The sequence below is a fragment of the Amborella trichopoda genome, chromosome 8 (genome assembly GCF_054954075.1).
Source record: "Amborella trichopoda isolate Santa Cruz 75 chromosome 8, AtrichopodaSantaCruz75HAP2 v2.0, whole genome shotgun sequence".
Classification (NCBI taxonomy): domain Eukaryota; kingdom Viridiplantae; phylum Streptophyta; class Magnoliopsida; order Amborellales; family Amborellaceae; genus Amborella; species Amborella trichopoda.
In genome coordinates this window covers 10,738,380-10,753,729 of record NC_142343.1, presented here as the reverse complement: position 1 = coordinate 10,753,729, position 15,350 = coordinate 10,738,380, and the positions used below count along the sequence as shown (strand labels likewise).

General features: G+C 35.8%; 1 long non-coding RNA gene across 1 annotated transcript; it reads left to right on the top strand.

Annotated features, from left to right (window-relative positions):
* The first annotated feature begins 768 nt into the window (after window positions 1-768).
* On the top strand, window positions 769-13,891 carry LOC148780781 (uncharacterized). The gene is made up of 2 exons (XR_016061111.1): window positions 769-870; window positions 13,693-13,891. It is a non-coding gene; the product is annotated as an uncharacterized LOC148780781 (long non-coding RNA).
* Window positions 13,892-15,350: the final 1,459 nt, after the last annotated feature.

Sequence of the window (15,350 nt, the reverse complement as noted above, 5' to 3'; positions counted from 1 at the left end):
TTTGACATGTCAGAGTCTGACAACTTTGGCAAGGCCGTTGACACTATTGACAATTCGTTGCTTGCCATTTTTTTCTGTTGGCTTCCACATACTAAGACATCTCGCTATTATGCTTGATTTGATGATTTGGACTATGGTTATTTTGATTGAGTTGGGATTGCAGTTGATGAAATTCCCAATGTAGATCAAACTATTTGCTTATTGGTTGCATCTAAACTAGTAGCCCTTGGTTCCAAACTACTTGGTTTAGCCTTCCAAGGTGTTTTTCAATGTTCCAAACCCTGTCTGGTGGTTTGGGTGCTTGGGCTATGGTTTTGCGGTTTACTATGGTCGGTTTAGGTTCAAGATGGTTGTCCCGGGGAACTTTGGTTTTCTATGATTTCTTTAATCAAGATCTGGTATATACAATGACTCTCATATTCCTCATAGTGTTTGGGCTGAAACTGCATTAACAGTTGTTTATCTCATCCCATCCTTATTTTTTCATAAAGAATTTCCGTATATTCATTATTCCATATTCATCCTGATTATTCTCTCTTGCATGTTTTTTTATGTGATTGTTTTGTTCATCTTCTTGCACATTTTTTATTCAAGCAACGACTTGTATTTTTTAAGGTTACTATCCTAACCAAAAGGGATTGCTATATTATGATCCAATAGTTTGTCGTGTACATGATACTCTCAATGTTGTTTTTCAAAAAAGTCTATTTTATTATTCTTCAATTGTTAAATCAATAAGGTTCTTTGCTCCTTTCTTACCAGATTACTCAGATGACAATTCCAATGATAGATCACCACAGATTTTGGTGCATCAACAACAGGGAAAACAAAACCAATCCACACTTCCTTCAACTTACTAACTAGAGCAAGGTCAGAATTTTGCCCTACCTATAAGTGATTCTCATTTTTCTTCCTTTTCTACTAATCCTATTTCTTTTGATACCTCTACCGAGTTATGACATTTTTCACATGTAACTCGTCCACCTAACTGATATAGTTTTCTCCTGAGGATTTTGACTTTTCACTACACCTTAGATCTTTATTTACTTCTCTTAATAATATTGACATTCATTCCATCCACTTAGATCTTTGTTTACTTTCTATATCATTGTTTACCCTTTAGATTCAGTTGATATTTCATCCACCTACCAGCAAGCCTCTATTATACCATGTTGGAAGGAGGTTATGTATTCAGATATAAGTGCCTTGCTAGCAACTGACAACTGGGATCTTGTATCTTGCCCTCCTGACACATGGTTTTTCCTGTGAAGTATAAATCTGATAGAAGGATTGAGCGATACAAAACATGGTTAGTTGCTCAAGGTTACAAGTAGAAGTATGATATAAGCTATGAAGAAACATTTTCTCCAGTTGCTAAAATGACCATTGTATATACAGTAATTGCCCTTTCAACTATTCGCTAGTAGGCTATCTCTCAGATGGATGTAAAGAATGCATTTTTTTATTTCTTCATGGATATTTGAAAGGGATAGTATAGATACGACCTCCTCCAGGGTATTCGCATGACATGACTATGGTTGATCACTTGAAGAAATCCTTACAATGATTTGAAACATCTCCAAAAGCATGGTTTGAATGGTTTTGATATATCATTCTTGATTTGGGTTCATATAAAGTGCTCATGACTATTCACTATTTACCCCACCATTGTTCCTTAGCAATAACAATTCTTCTCCTATATGTTGATATTTTTTATCACATAAGACAACTATGACAACATACAACACTTGAAAGAGCTTCTCAATCACTTATTCAAAATCAAATATTTGGGTCTGTTGACTTACTTTCTTCGCCTAGAGATCATTACCCTGTATGGTTAACGAAAAGAAGTATACTTAAGATTTGATCAAACTGAACAACTTAATTGATAATAAATCGGTGGAAACACCATTGGAAGTAATTGTAAAATATAGAAAGGACGAGGGGGACAAACTCCCAGATTCCACTCTTTACAGAGAACTAGTTGACAGTTTACTTTATCTTACTATGACTCATCCCGATATATCACATGCAGTGTAGGTACTTGGCCAATTTGTTGTAGTTCAGCATCATATCCACTTCTTCGCTATCCATCATTTCGTTTGGTAGTTGCGGGGTACATGCCATAGAGGGCTATTCTTTTCCTCTAACTATTTCCCCAATTACGAGCCTATGTTGATGCGAACTGGGCAGGATGTGCAGATACTCGACGCTCGACCACTAGATGGCGTGTATTTTTTGGAGACTCTTTGATATGATGAAAATGTAAGAAACAACAAATTGTGTCAAAATCTTATACAAAAGTCGAATATCGAGCCAAGTTCTCAACTTGCAGTGGAATAACTTGGTTGAGAGGTTTCTTATATGAACTAATTATTCTTCATCAATCTCTTACACCATTATATGTTTATAATACAAGCGTCATACGTGTTGTCTCCAATACATTGTTCCATGAGCGCATAAAAACTATAGAAGTTGATTGTCATTTCATTCGTGAAAAACTCCTTACTAGACAAGTTGCACTTCCACACAATGCCTCACAAAGCTTGTAGATATTTTTACTAAGGCAATAAATCGGGCTCGTCATGACTATCTCATTGACAAACTAGTGTTGTTCAACCAACCTCAGTTTGAGGGGAGTGTAGAGATCGTTGAAGATCTTGTAAACTTTGTGTATCATATCACATATAGAAAGTACAATATTTAATATGCATATTACTGATTGTACTCTATCTAGTGTAATATTTAATATGTACAATACCTATTGCCATGTATCTTGTTGTGCAAGTTACCCCTGATTATATATATACATGGTAATATTAGTGAATGGATATACAAGTTTTCCCTTTAGCCTCTTGTGTGTTTAACAAACTTGAGTTAGATGATCTCATTAAGCTCACGACTTTATTTGATAAGTTAATGATTTTTGGAAAATCTATGAAATGAATTATTTAATACTTTACCCATACAGTTGTAGGCACCCCATTTTAAAAACTGACAAATTCAATTGCTTTTTTAAACCCTAGACAGCCTTAGGACCACACTATCTCAGTAAACCCCCGGACCATAGATCACCATAGTCAATACAGTCTGCCCTGTGATCCAGAATCTTGTAGAACACCCTGTTTTAATAAAAAATCAATAAAAATAGCAAAACACTTCGTTTTTACCCAAATTTTGGCAAGCAGCATCACAAGAGCCCGTAAATCGCCTCATGATTAGAATCTACCAATTTTGAGCAAATTTGGTATGCGCGACACCACTGGTGCCGCCCAACCCCGACTACCCCAAAATGACAGTTTCCACACGCCAACCACTCCCAGATTATTTTTGGGTAGATTCATCGAATCTGGACCCTTTTTGTCCACCCATATATTTTGACCCCAAAACAATAGTTCGGGCTGAAACATCCATTTGAAATTGGCAGTTACCCATTCCAGCCGATTTTCAACCTTTAAAAGATCATTTCGATATCATTTTTAGGATTACACCTTATTAACTTGTGTGCCCAGAGAAAACTTTGAGATTGTGAGACCTGAGAAAAACCTAGATCTAGGAAAACATTAACTTTAGGCCACTTGAAGCCTTTAGATTAATAATTCTATCCAACCAAGCCAAGGCTTGGTCGAAACCTGAAGAGAAACAAAGAAGACGCATGGCATAAACTCAGCCGTTCTTGATGCGGGTGAAGCCTCGAAGCCTCAGAAGTCCCGGGCCAATTGGCCCGATCTGGTATATTTTTACTCTTTCATGCATTTCTTTTCATTTTTGTTTATTTTATTAGAATTAAATTAGTTTTATTGTATTTTATGTAGTGTTTCGTATTTCGGATCAATGCTGGCTCTGTCACTTATCTGAGAGTAGATCTGCTCATTTCTAAGTAGATCTGACTTCATATCAAAATTTGATTATCCTCACACTCTATCACTTTAAAAATAATTAATTTGTGGTTTGGACCTTGTCTATTCTCATTCTAAGATCATCTCGATCTGCATCGTGATCAACAGTCTAATTTAATTTCAAAAGACATATACATAATCATGAGTTGGAATGGTTGCAGAAGTGAAAAGGTTACATGACACATCTCTCATAAGTATTTTAATAAATCTCCCATGATTTTTTTATATGATTGACGGACAATTTCCCATTTCCACATAAGTGAAGTGCAACAACTTTATTGCATACTTGGCAATACAAATGAAATTATAAGGAGTTGGTGTACAGAATAAACATAATAGTAGGGCACCAACATGTGACAATGTTTTGGTTAATTATTACAAATACTTTAATACAAATGGAGCTATTAGAGAACAAGGTTTCCCTTACACTTTGAATTACTGTGGGAAGTAAAGCAGTTAAGATTTTCATATACCACGGACATTCTTTTCTTCCTTTCAAACGGATATCGTAGGGAAACCTGTGCGCGGAATCCATGACCTTTCTTGAATAAATCTGATTCTCCATTATCAAGAAATGCCAAAGATAATCCGAAAAAGGTTATATAGAGCCAAGGCTCTAAACAATCAAATTAGGGCCTACCTCAAAAATTTCACTAGAAGAGATTGTTTTGATGCTTAAATATCTTCAAATTGATCATCTTGATATCAAGATACTTGGACATGAGAAAAAAAATAGATTTCAAATTTTGAAAATAGGGCATCTTGTAACGCATTTTTGAATCGTCAATTTTCAAGATTTTTAAGTTTACATAAATCTACTCCATCTACACTATTTTTTGATATTCAATTTTTACAATTAAATATGGAAATATATTTTAAGTCTATCACAAAGATTTGTAGTACTAAAGCAACATTTCTCGACACTACTTGAATTTGGACGTTACTTTGGTTGTTTAGAGCCTCAGCTCTATACAAACCACACCCAAGATAATTTCTCTCGTAGTCCATGGCCCTTCTTTAGTAAATGTTATTCCCAATTCTCAAGAAATGGCAAAGATAATTTCTCCTTTTTTTAATAATTTTTTTGTTTGTTTTTCTCGATATGCATCATTAGTGATACCTCATCATGCATTGAGACCCTTTAAACCAGAAACTGTCCAGTTCTTTATCCCGAGTCCACTCTCAGCATCAATACTCTTTCCATGTTGAGAAACTAATCTATTAGGGCCGTTGGGACCGAGCTAAGCAAACGTTGACTCTTCATCCGTGGCTACATCAGTGTGCACCCAATCAACCCTCAGCTATACGGAAAAGGAGCTGGGGTTGCGGTGATAGCACCCCCACATCCTAGTCACCACAATGTCAATTCCATTTTCACATACACTAACCTATTGACCCTTCAAAAAAAAAACTAACTCCTATACTGTTTCAAAAAAATGCTCTAGTGGTTGAGAAAAGGTGGGCGATTTGGCTATAGAGGATAAGTAGCGGTAAAATTCTAAAAGTGATCTCAGCATAAAGCCATGGTATCCCTTCATGGATTGCTGCTGGTGATAAGAAGCTCTTACAAGTGTCGAAGGTGAAGGCGAATTTTGTGGTGGTAAAGGATGGTTCAGGACTTTTACAATAATTACTGCAACAATGGCATAGCATTAGAAGATTTGTAATTTATATAAGGGCAAGGACTTCATAAGGAAAATGTTAACATCTTCGATGAACAATTTGATGTAGGTTAGAGATTGTATGAATGAGATGATCATTATTGGGAGTCGCAATGTTCAACACTGTTATTCCAGGTTATTCCAAGTCGTAGAAGTATTAAGTGGAATAACTGTGCTGAATGTTGCGAATGCTAAGGAAGAGATTTTTTTTTTACTATCTTCCATAACATTGTATAGGGTATTTGTTCATAATATAGTATTTAAGGTATTAGTTTTATTCTTTACCTTAAAGTATGTTTGTAGTTTTTAGGATTTGTATGAATGAAGCAGGGGTTCTTTTTCTCTCTCGTAGTTTGACATGGTATCAGAGCTTCACGGTCCTCTACTTCCCTCAACAGAGTTGTAACTCTCACCACACACATCCCAAAATCAAAATCTCCTCTCTATCTCTCCCTCTAGGAGGTTGCAACTGGAAATCTCAGGTGGGTTCTTTGTGCTTTCCCTCTATAAAATATCAGTGGGGTTCTGAAATCTCAAGTGTGTTATTTGTGCTTTCTCTCTCTAAAATCTCACTGGTCTCTCTACCTGCAATGGGCTCTTTAAAATCTCAGTGGGTTTTTGTGCTTTCCCTCTCTAAAATATTAGTGGGCTCTCTACCTCTCTAAAGTCACGGGAAATCTCAAGTGGGTTCTCTCTCTCATAAGGGATAATTTCAGGCCCTCTTTCTCTAAGGTCTCCAAAGCTCAGGAAACCAAAAACAGTGACACAGAAACTACGCCTTGCCCTGTTGCTGCTGCTGCTAATGCCCCAGCTGTCGATGTCTCCAGCATTGGGCACGAAGATGTCCAGGCCTAACTTCACTTTCTCTTAACATCGCTGCTGCTGCCTTAGGTGGCATGGGTGTTGTCCCCGCCATATAAAACCTCATGATATGTGAGTATTGTCCGCACCATATAAAAGCTCGTGTTAGGTCCCCACCATATAAAACCTCTTTGTATAGTGTTCACTTGAAACTCAATTTCTATGTCATGTTGTCTAAACGCAGCAATAACAACAGTATTGAAATAGTTCTTTTTTTGGTGAGTGCTTTATTTTCAAAATATCAAGTGAAATAGTTCATTTTTATATATGGCATCCCTAAGCTTCTCATCTTTTATATCTATTAAATTCAGTAGAGACAACTATCTTAAATGGAAGGCCCAAGTTTTAAATTGTATTGAATGCCTGAATCTTGAAAGTCATCTTGATGGATCTAGTCGGCCACAAAATGACCTTGTTTCTGAGGCACCCAAAGAAAATCAAGGTACCAAACCCGAACAGTCAAAGGACCCCAAATTTTTGGAATGACGAATGAAGGATAAAATACTATTGAATTGGTTACTTTCTACTCTCTCCGATGACTTGCTCATAGAAGTGACACCTAAAGACCGCTCACGAAGTGTGGGAGATGCTTTACAACACATATCAAAGTGAAACATATGTCAATGCTCTCCAACTTAAAACAGAATTGATCAATTTATAAAAGGGCTCTCAATCAGTGACTGAATACCTCAACAAGTTCAAAACTATATGTGACCACCTTACAACAATTGGTAATCCAGTAAGTGATCAAGATATAGTCATCTATACCCTCAAAGGTCTTGGTCCAGATTTTAAACCTTTTGAGACCTCCTTGATGACCAAACCACAATTTCCATCTTTCTCAGAGCTTCGATCTTCTCTTCTCACATATGAAGCTCGGTTTGTATCTTCACCGGTTATTGAAAGTAATCATCAAGCCTTAGTGAACACATCATCAGGGCAAAGAGGTGGATATGTTCGAGGACATGATCATTATGGAACTAAATGAGGCAGAGGAGGTAGAGGTCGCAACCCAAATCAGCAAGGCATTCTTGGAGCCAACCCACCTTTCCATCAACCTCCTCAACCAAGAATGGGCATGGTACCCCACGTAACATGCCAGTATTGTGGACGACATGGACATATTGCTAAAAATTGCTGAGATATAAAAAATGCTTCACAGTCCCACAATGCGCTAGTACATGATTTCAGCAATCTGTCAACCACTACCCCAATTGATCATTCCTGGGTTATGGATTCCGATGCAACTGCTCATATGACAGACGACAACTCTCCACTTAGAGGTATAATTCCTTACTATGGTTCATGTATGGTATTCACTGGAGATGGTATTGCCTTACCTATAAGCCATATTGGAACTATGAATATTTCCACTACCTTTTGTTCCTTAAATATTCATAATGATTTACTTGTTCCCAAACTAAATAAACATCTCATATATATATATATATATATATCTCAATTTGCTGAAGTTTTTAAATGTTGTTTTGAGTTTACCCCTCATAGTTGTGTTGTAAAGGATCTACAAAATGGGAAGGTGATTGCTGAGGGGGTGCTGAGAGATGGTTTGTATGTACTTCAAAATGATCAACTCTACGGTCGTGCTACAATTATCTCCAAAGCTAGGGGAGGAGCTACTTTGTGGCATGAGTGCCTAGATCATCCTAGTTTCACTACTGTCTATAGTCTTGGAAGAGAGTTAGCTCTACCTAATTTTGTTGATGATTTATCTTCTGGTTCATTGTGCTCTTCTTGTCACTTAGGAAAACATTATGAGTCTACACTTGACTCTTCTAGTATAAAGCCTAATGCTCCTCTTGACTTAATTCACAGTGATGGTTGGGGTCCAGCCCCGGTTACTTCCTTATCTGGCTTTAAATTTTATGTTATTTTTGTGGATGATTGCACTCGATTTACTTTGATATATTTTTTGAAGCAAAAATATGATGTGCTTAATTGTTTTGTTAAATTTCACAGTTATATTTAGCTTCAATTTGCTCACAACTCAAGGCTTTTAGATCTAATGGTGGAGGTGAATTTACCTCTCATGTAATAATATTTGAGTCAGCAGGGAATTCATCATCAATATTCATGTCCATATACTCCAGTACAAAATGGTGTTGTGGAACACAATCATAATAGTCTTTCTATGATGTACGCAAGTGGTCTACCTCAATTTCTTTGGCCAGAAGCCTTTTCACTGTTGTATACCTCATTAACCAACTGCCAAGCTCTACCTTGGACTTCATATCTCCCTTCCAAAAGCTCTTTGGTAGTAAACCAGATTACTCTTTTCTCCGAGTATTTGGTTGCATTTGCTTCCCACACATTTATTCCTCTTAAAGACATAAATTTTCTCCTGAGGCTTATGAGTGTGGGTTTATTGGATACAGCTCTGAACATAAAGGTTACCGATGTTATGACAAAGTGTCAAGACGCTTTTTCATTACAAGACATGTAACATTTGATGAAACTAGGTCTTCCTTTAAGAACCAGTGTTCCCAAACTAATATAGATAATAGCATTTCAATGCCTTGTCAATTACAAGAAAAAGTACACTCATAAGCTCCTATCTCCTCTGAAGTTACAGATGAACCATCTTAGCAGCACCATCTTTATCAGTCATCGCCCTACTCAGACAAGTCAGATCAACAACCTAATTCCCTTGCAGTTATTTCACCACCTTCTTTTTCCTCTCCTACATCAAACTAAGATGCATCTACCATAGTGCAACATGATTGATCTGAAAACCCTTTAGCAGTTTCACCTATACCACCACGTCCTTCCTCTCGTTCCACATAACGTCCTAGACATTTGTCAGACTATCAGATTTACTCTGCCACTGTTTCCTTTCCTGACACCACCTCTAAGACCTTAAGCATCAAATATCACGTTGAAAGTTATACCTTAAGAGAGAAATTGTCTTTCGATCATCAAGCATTTGCAACATAAATTTCTCAAATTCGGGAACCAACCACATATGAAGAAACCGTTTCTGACACAAGGTGGTTGGCCTCAATGAAAAAAGAGATTCATACACTTAAAAGAAATCACACTTGGGAATTAGTGCCACTACCTCCAAGCAAAAATATAGTGGGCTCAAAATGGGTGGACAAAGTTAATGTCAAATCAGATGGATCAGTTGAAAAGTTGAAATCCAGACTAGTGGCTAAGGGATTTACTCAAGAATATGGCATTGATTATGATGAAACTTTCAGTCCAGTTTGAAGGTACCCACTATGCGATCGATCATAGCTCTATCATCTATTCCATCAACTTGATGTGAAAAATGCATTCTTTCATGGTGGTTTGAAAGAAGAGGTGTACAAACAACAACCCAAAGGATTTGAAGATCCCTTACGACCACATCATGTGTACAAATTAAAAAAGGCGATCTATATACTCAAGCAAGCTCCTCAGGCATGGTTTGAGAAATTCAGTTCTCTACTCCATAATATTGGTTTTCAAAGAAGCAAGGCTGACTACTTATTTCTTAAAAGATCATCATCAGGTATTGTTATCCTTCTGATTTATGTGGATGACATCATTGTTATTAGCAATGATATTAAAGGCATTGAACTTATTAAGAAAGAATTGAACCTGAACTTTGAGATGAAGGACATTGGAGAATTAAAATATTTCTTGGGAATTGAAATTCATCGGAATGCAAAAGGCATTGTTCTCACCCAACACAAGTATATTCTTGAGTTACTCTCTAAAACAAGGATGCTGGGATGCAAGCTTATTTCTACTCCGAATGAAGTAAATAGGAAGTTAAGGAGTGAAGAAGGGAAATTGTTACCTATTCCTTCATTGTACAGAAGTGTAGTTGGTGGTCTTCAATATCTCACATTTACACGTCCTGACATTGCTTTTGCAGTGAATACAGTATGTCAGTTCATGCAGGCTCCTCGACAACCTCATTGGGAAGCCACAAAAAGGATCTTGAGGTATTTAGAGCATTTTATACATGATGCTTATTTCATTTTTCATCCAATTCACCTCACCTCAAAGCATACTCTAATGCTGATTGGGCTAGGTGCCCTAATGGTCGTAGGTCCATTACAAGATTATGTATCTTCTTAAGAAATAGTTTAATTTTTTAGAGTAGCAAAAAGCAAGCCTCAGTATCTAAATCCAGTACCGAATCAGAATATAGAGCAATGAGTATTGTCGCAGCAGAAATTACTTGGCTACGTATGCTCCTTAAAAAAATTGGTGTTTCCACAATTAAACCAACCATTCTAGCTTGTGATAATCAAAGTGTCATGCCCCTAACCACCAATCCTATCTTCCATGGCTGCACTAAACACATAAAAGTTGATTATCACTTCATTAGAGAAAATGTTGTATCAGGGGCTATTTCCTTAACCTTTGTTCCTTCATCCCATCAGCTGGCAGACATGTTCACTAAAGCACTAACTAGACCCAAACACCATGAGTCCACAGACAAGCTCTCGATGCACAAGACACATGCTCGGTTTGAGGTGGGATGTTAAGGAAGATGTTGTCTTTTTACTGTCTTTCATAACATTGTATAGGGTATTTGTTCATAACATTGTATAGGGTATTAGTTTTATTCTTTACCCTAAAATATGTTTGTAGTTTTTGGGGTTTGTATGAATTAAGCAGTGGTTCCCTCTCTAGGCTTTTGGTAGTTTGACAGCAAATGGAAGTACAATAAGACATCAAAGCCACCATGACGAGGTTGCTCTTTATCTACTGTTGACCGAGACTCCCTCAATCAGAACCTGGCAAACACTCGTTTTGGGCTCGTGAGCCTAGTTTCTAAACATAAAAATGTTTTGGAGCAGCCCTTGACTCACCCCAATAATTGCGGGCTACATGATCTAGACTATCCATTTGAATTGAGAGCGCAAATTAAGGTACACTTTTTAAAAAGAATTAGGGAAAATTATTATGTAAATATCCGTTTTAGTTTTTATTATTATAAAAAATATTGAATACGTTCCGTTATTATTGATATGTCAATTTTTTGTACTTCATAACAACTTTTTTTAAAAAAAAATATGAAACTATCTATTTTCGGCTTTTAAAATAAAATCAAGCCAATTTTTTGTTTTTGAAAAATAAAAATTTTAAATTTTTTATTTTTCAATAAACCAAAATTTGTGAGAAGGAGAGAGGATCGCGTGGGTTATGTCTGGTGGCTCACATTTAGAGAGAGAGAGAGAGAGAGAGGAGGGATCAAATCATCAAATCTCAAAAATTCAAAGGCTGTTATTGTTGTCGTTGGCGAGTATAAAGTAGTTGGGTGGATCTGAGAGAGAATGGCTTTTTTTATCTGATTCAGAAAAAGGGAATGCCTCTCTCTCTCTCTAGTTTGGTTTGGTTATTGGGTTTTCTTCTCTCTCTAAGACACCCAAAGAGGAGGGTTGAAGGTGTAGGAACCGGTGGGCATTCGCACCGAACACAATCAGGCATACACCTCACCATAAGATAGATTATATAGAGGGAAAAGTTTATATAAAGCCGAGGCTCCAAGCAATCAAAGTTTAAGCCTGCCTCAAAAAGTTCCCGAGAAGATGTTGTTTTTATGCCCAAATATCTTCAAATTCATCATCTCGACATCAAGATGCATGGACATGAGAAAAAAAAATGGATTTCAAGTTTTTAAAATTGTGTATTTTGTAATGCATTTTTGGACCGTCAATTTTCAAGATTTTTAAGTTTTCATAGATCTGTCGATCTACACTATTTTTGAAGCTTTAAACTTTATAAATAAAGATGAAAGTATATTTTAAGGCTATCACAAATATTTTCAATATTTAAACTACATTACTCGACAATGCTTAGAGCTTAAGTTCTATACAAACCACACCCTTCGATAAATGGGTCCTCTTTCTCTCTCTAAATCAGATACACAATTACAAATCATTCGTGCTTATGACCCATTCTCTCTCTCTAAAATTACATACCCATGGCCGTTCTTTCTAAGATCCTATTTCTCAAGGGCAATGGATTTTTTCCATTCGTCTTGGAGGTTTTTTTTTCCTCTCAGACAAAGTGTCCGAGATCGCAACTTATTTCCATGTGGGTAATGCTTTGCTAAATCGGCTAAAGTGGTTTGTCGATGGAAGAAAGAGAGAGGTAAGGAGAGTATAAACGGATGCCCTAAAAGAGAGAGAACAAATTTTGTTTTTTGAAAAATCAACAATATGTAATTCCGTTTTTTTTAAAAAAAATAATCATAAAGTCCAAAAAAAAGATATATCAATAATAACATAAAGTATTTAATATTTTGATTAACATAAACTAAAACAAATATTTACTTAATTTTCTCGAAAAATTAAAGAGAGTTAATGTCCCACACCAACCAACACCCACCATTTCCCATTTCAGCAATCTCTCTCAACCACACCATCCTCTCTCTCTCTACATCCTCCTCTCTCATCAAACCCACCATCTACCTTCAATTTTCGTTAATCTCCCTGCCTCTATCACATAGATTCGAGCCACCAGGAGTCTCTCTCTCACTCTTTCTCTCTCTAACTTGATCGAGAGAGAGCTGTAGAGAAGCTTAGAGAGAATGGAAGAGGTGAGATGCAAAAGCATCCAAATAATGGCATGTATTCTTCCCATTTCTCCTGATTAGGAATCTGAATTGAACAGTTTTTTTTTAACATTGTCAAATAACTCTCATAAAAAGAAAAATAAGTTACAAAATACACACAAAGTCGCTAGAAGGAAGTAATGGAGATTGGTGTACTCCTTTTTGCAAGACAATCAGCCTCAGTATTAGATTCTCGGATTTCAATAATTATAGTGTTGAAAATATCCCATATCTTATGAAAAATTATAGTTAACCTCCATGATATATTAGCTTCGCTTTTACTCCAAGCTATAATGTTTGCTGATCCCTTTCTATGATTTTCTCTCCTTCAATTCTTGGCAAGAGTTTAATGCTTTGTAAAAAGCCTTTACCTTCGGCTTGGTTAACTGTAATGATACCGCAAGGGCGAGAATAACAACAAATCATATGTTCCATATAGTCTCTTATCAATCCATCAAAACCTGCCGTACCTGGATTTCCTAATATATTTTTTGCCTAGCCGGACTCGAGCCAGTTATCCTAAACGGTTGTGGCTTACCCGGAACCAATTTATTACAAACATTTTGGTTGGTCAATATATGATAATCCGTTATGCTCAAACATAACCTTTTTTTTTCTTTTTTCTTTTTTTTTTTTTTTTTTAATTCTCGGTAGTCAGTGCGATACAGCCCCCTTACCTATTTCTTTATATCTGCAGGGGTTTAATGTCGATGAGAATGGAAGCATTACCGCAACGTGCGGGAGTAGCAGCCTGAGAACATGCAAAATCGCATTCGTGCATTTAATCCAATACTTAGATTTATCAAGGGCAGAAAAGAGATGGACAAAAGTGTAAAGTGCGAAACTTTTCAGTACGAAGCATAAAACCACGTGCGTTGAACGTGTCACGCGCTCTACAGTATTTTGATACATAGATAATCGCGCTCCGTTGTCTTTTTCACACGTGATTGCTTGTCGTGACCTAGTGCCAAAGTGACCAAAATACCCAAAATAAATGGACAAACCAGGTGTCGCAAAATACCTTCTATGACTTCTATCTTTTAGGAACATTACCTTTTTAACCAAAAAAAAATATTTATATAAAGATGCAACTTTAAAATGTTGAATTAAAAATGCGTCTAAAAAACCCATCATAAAAGGTTGTTCGGATGTGTTCGGATGTTATAAATCCCCATAATTCATCATCTCAACATCCATATGTATGAAAATGATAAGAGAAAAAACTTTCGATCACGCAAAATAATGTGTCTTACAACGCATTATTTGGGCTATTTATTTTTCAAGATTTTCATGTGTTTATATATCTACTTAATTTGAATTATTTTTAGAGTTTAAAACTTCATAATTAGATATTAAAATAGATTCTCAAGTCATTCTAAAAAAAAATTTATGCCAAATTATATTTGTGATAAAATTTATAGATGCACCTTAATGTGATTATTTAAGGTTACAACCTCATGGTGATGCCTTTTTTTCCTCTTCTCTCTCACTAGTTGACTCATTCTTTTTCAATTTCCTTTCTTATTCTTTTCTACAGTCTTTCTGACTTTACTTTAGTGTCTTTTAAGGATTATTTTTAAAAAAATTCTAAACTTTATCTAAATTTTATGAAAGAAAATGATTTGATAGAGTTGCAGCTGTATTAAAGGAAGTAAAGCCTCAACTCATAAACTCATCCAAAATTATAAGTCAAGTATTGGAAAACCTTTACATGGATCATCTCGAGTTGAACATTATGATTGTCGAAAAAAATTAGGATTTCAACCTCTAAAAATAGTGTATATTGTAAAATTATCTAGACAATTCATTTAGCCCAAAAAATAAGTGTTCACATATCCGTAAGATTGGTATCATTTTTTTTAATTTTAAAATTTATTGTTGGTATTGGAAATTAATTTTAGAGCTATCATGGAGATTTCCTTGGCTGAAAGTGCTTCCAAGGACGAGGACTTGAGGTGAGGCTTTATTTTGTTTTCATAAAACCTAAGCCATATAAAAATCTCATCCATAAATTGTGCCCCTTCAACTCATTTAGTACAATTAATCAATTTGTGTTGTGACTCTTTAGGATTTTCTTATTTATTGAAGAACCTAGTTTCTATGTGGCCAAGCCCGCATATGTAGAAATGTGGGCCTCTTAATTAATCTATTTTTGAGATGGATTTTAAGACTTAATTTTTAAAGACGCGTATCTCTAACATGGAGATCAAGATTATGAAAAAATAAATAAATTTTAAAAACTAAAAATAATAATTTTAATAAGAAAACATTTGGACTGTTAGTTTTTATTGTTTTTAGATGAAACACCTACTTGCATCCATCTTTACACGTTTTGGACCTCAGACGTAGAAATGT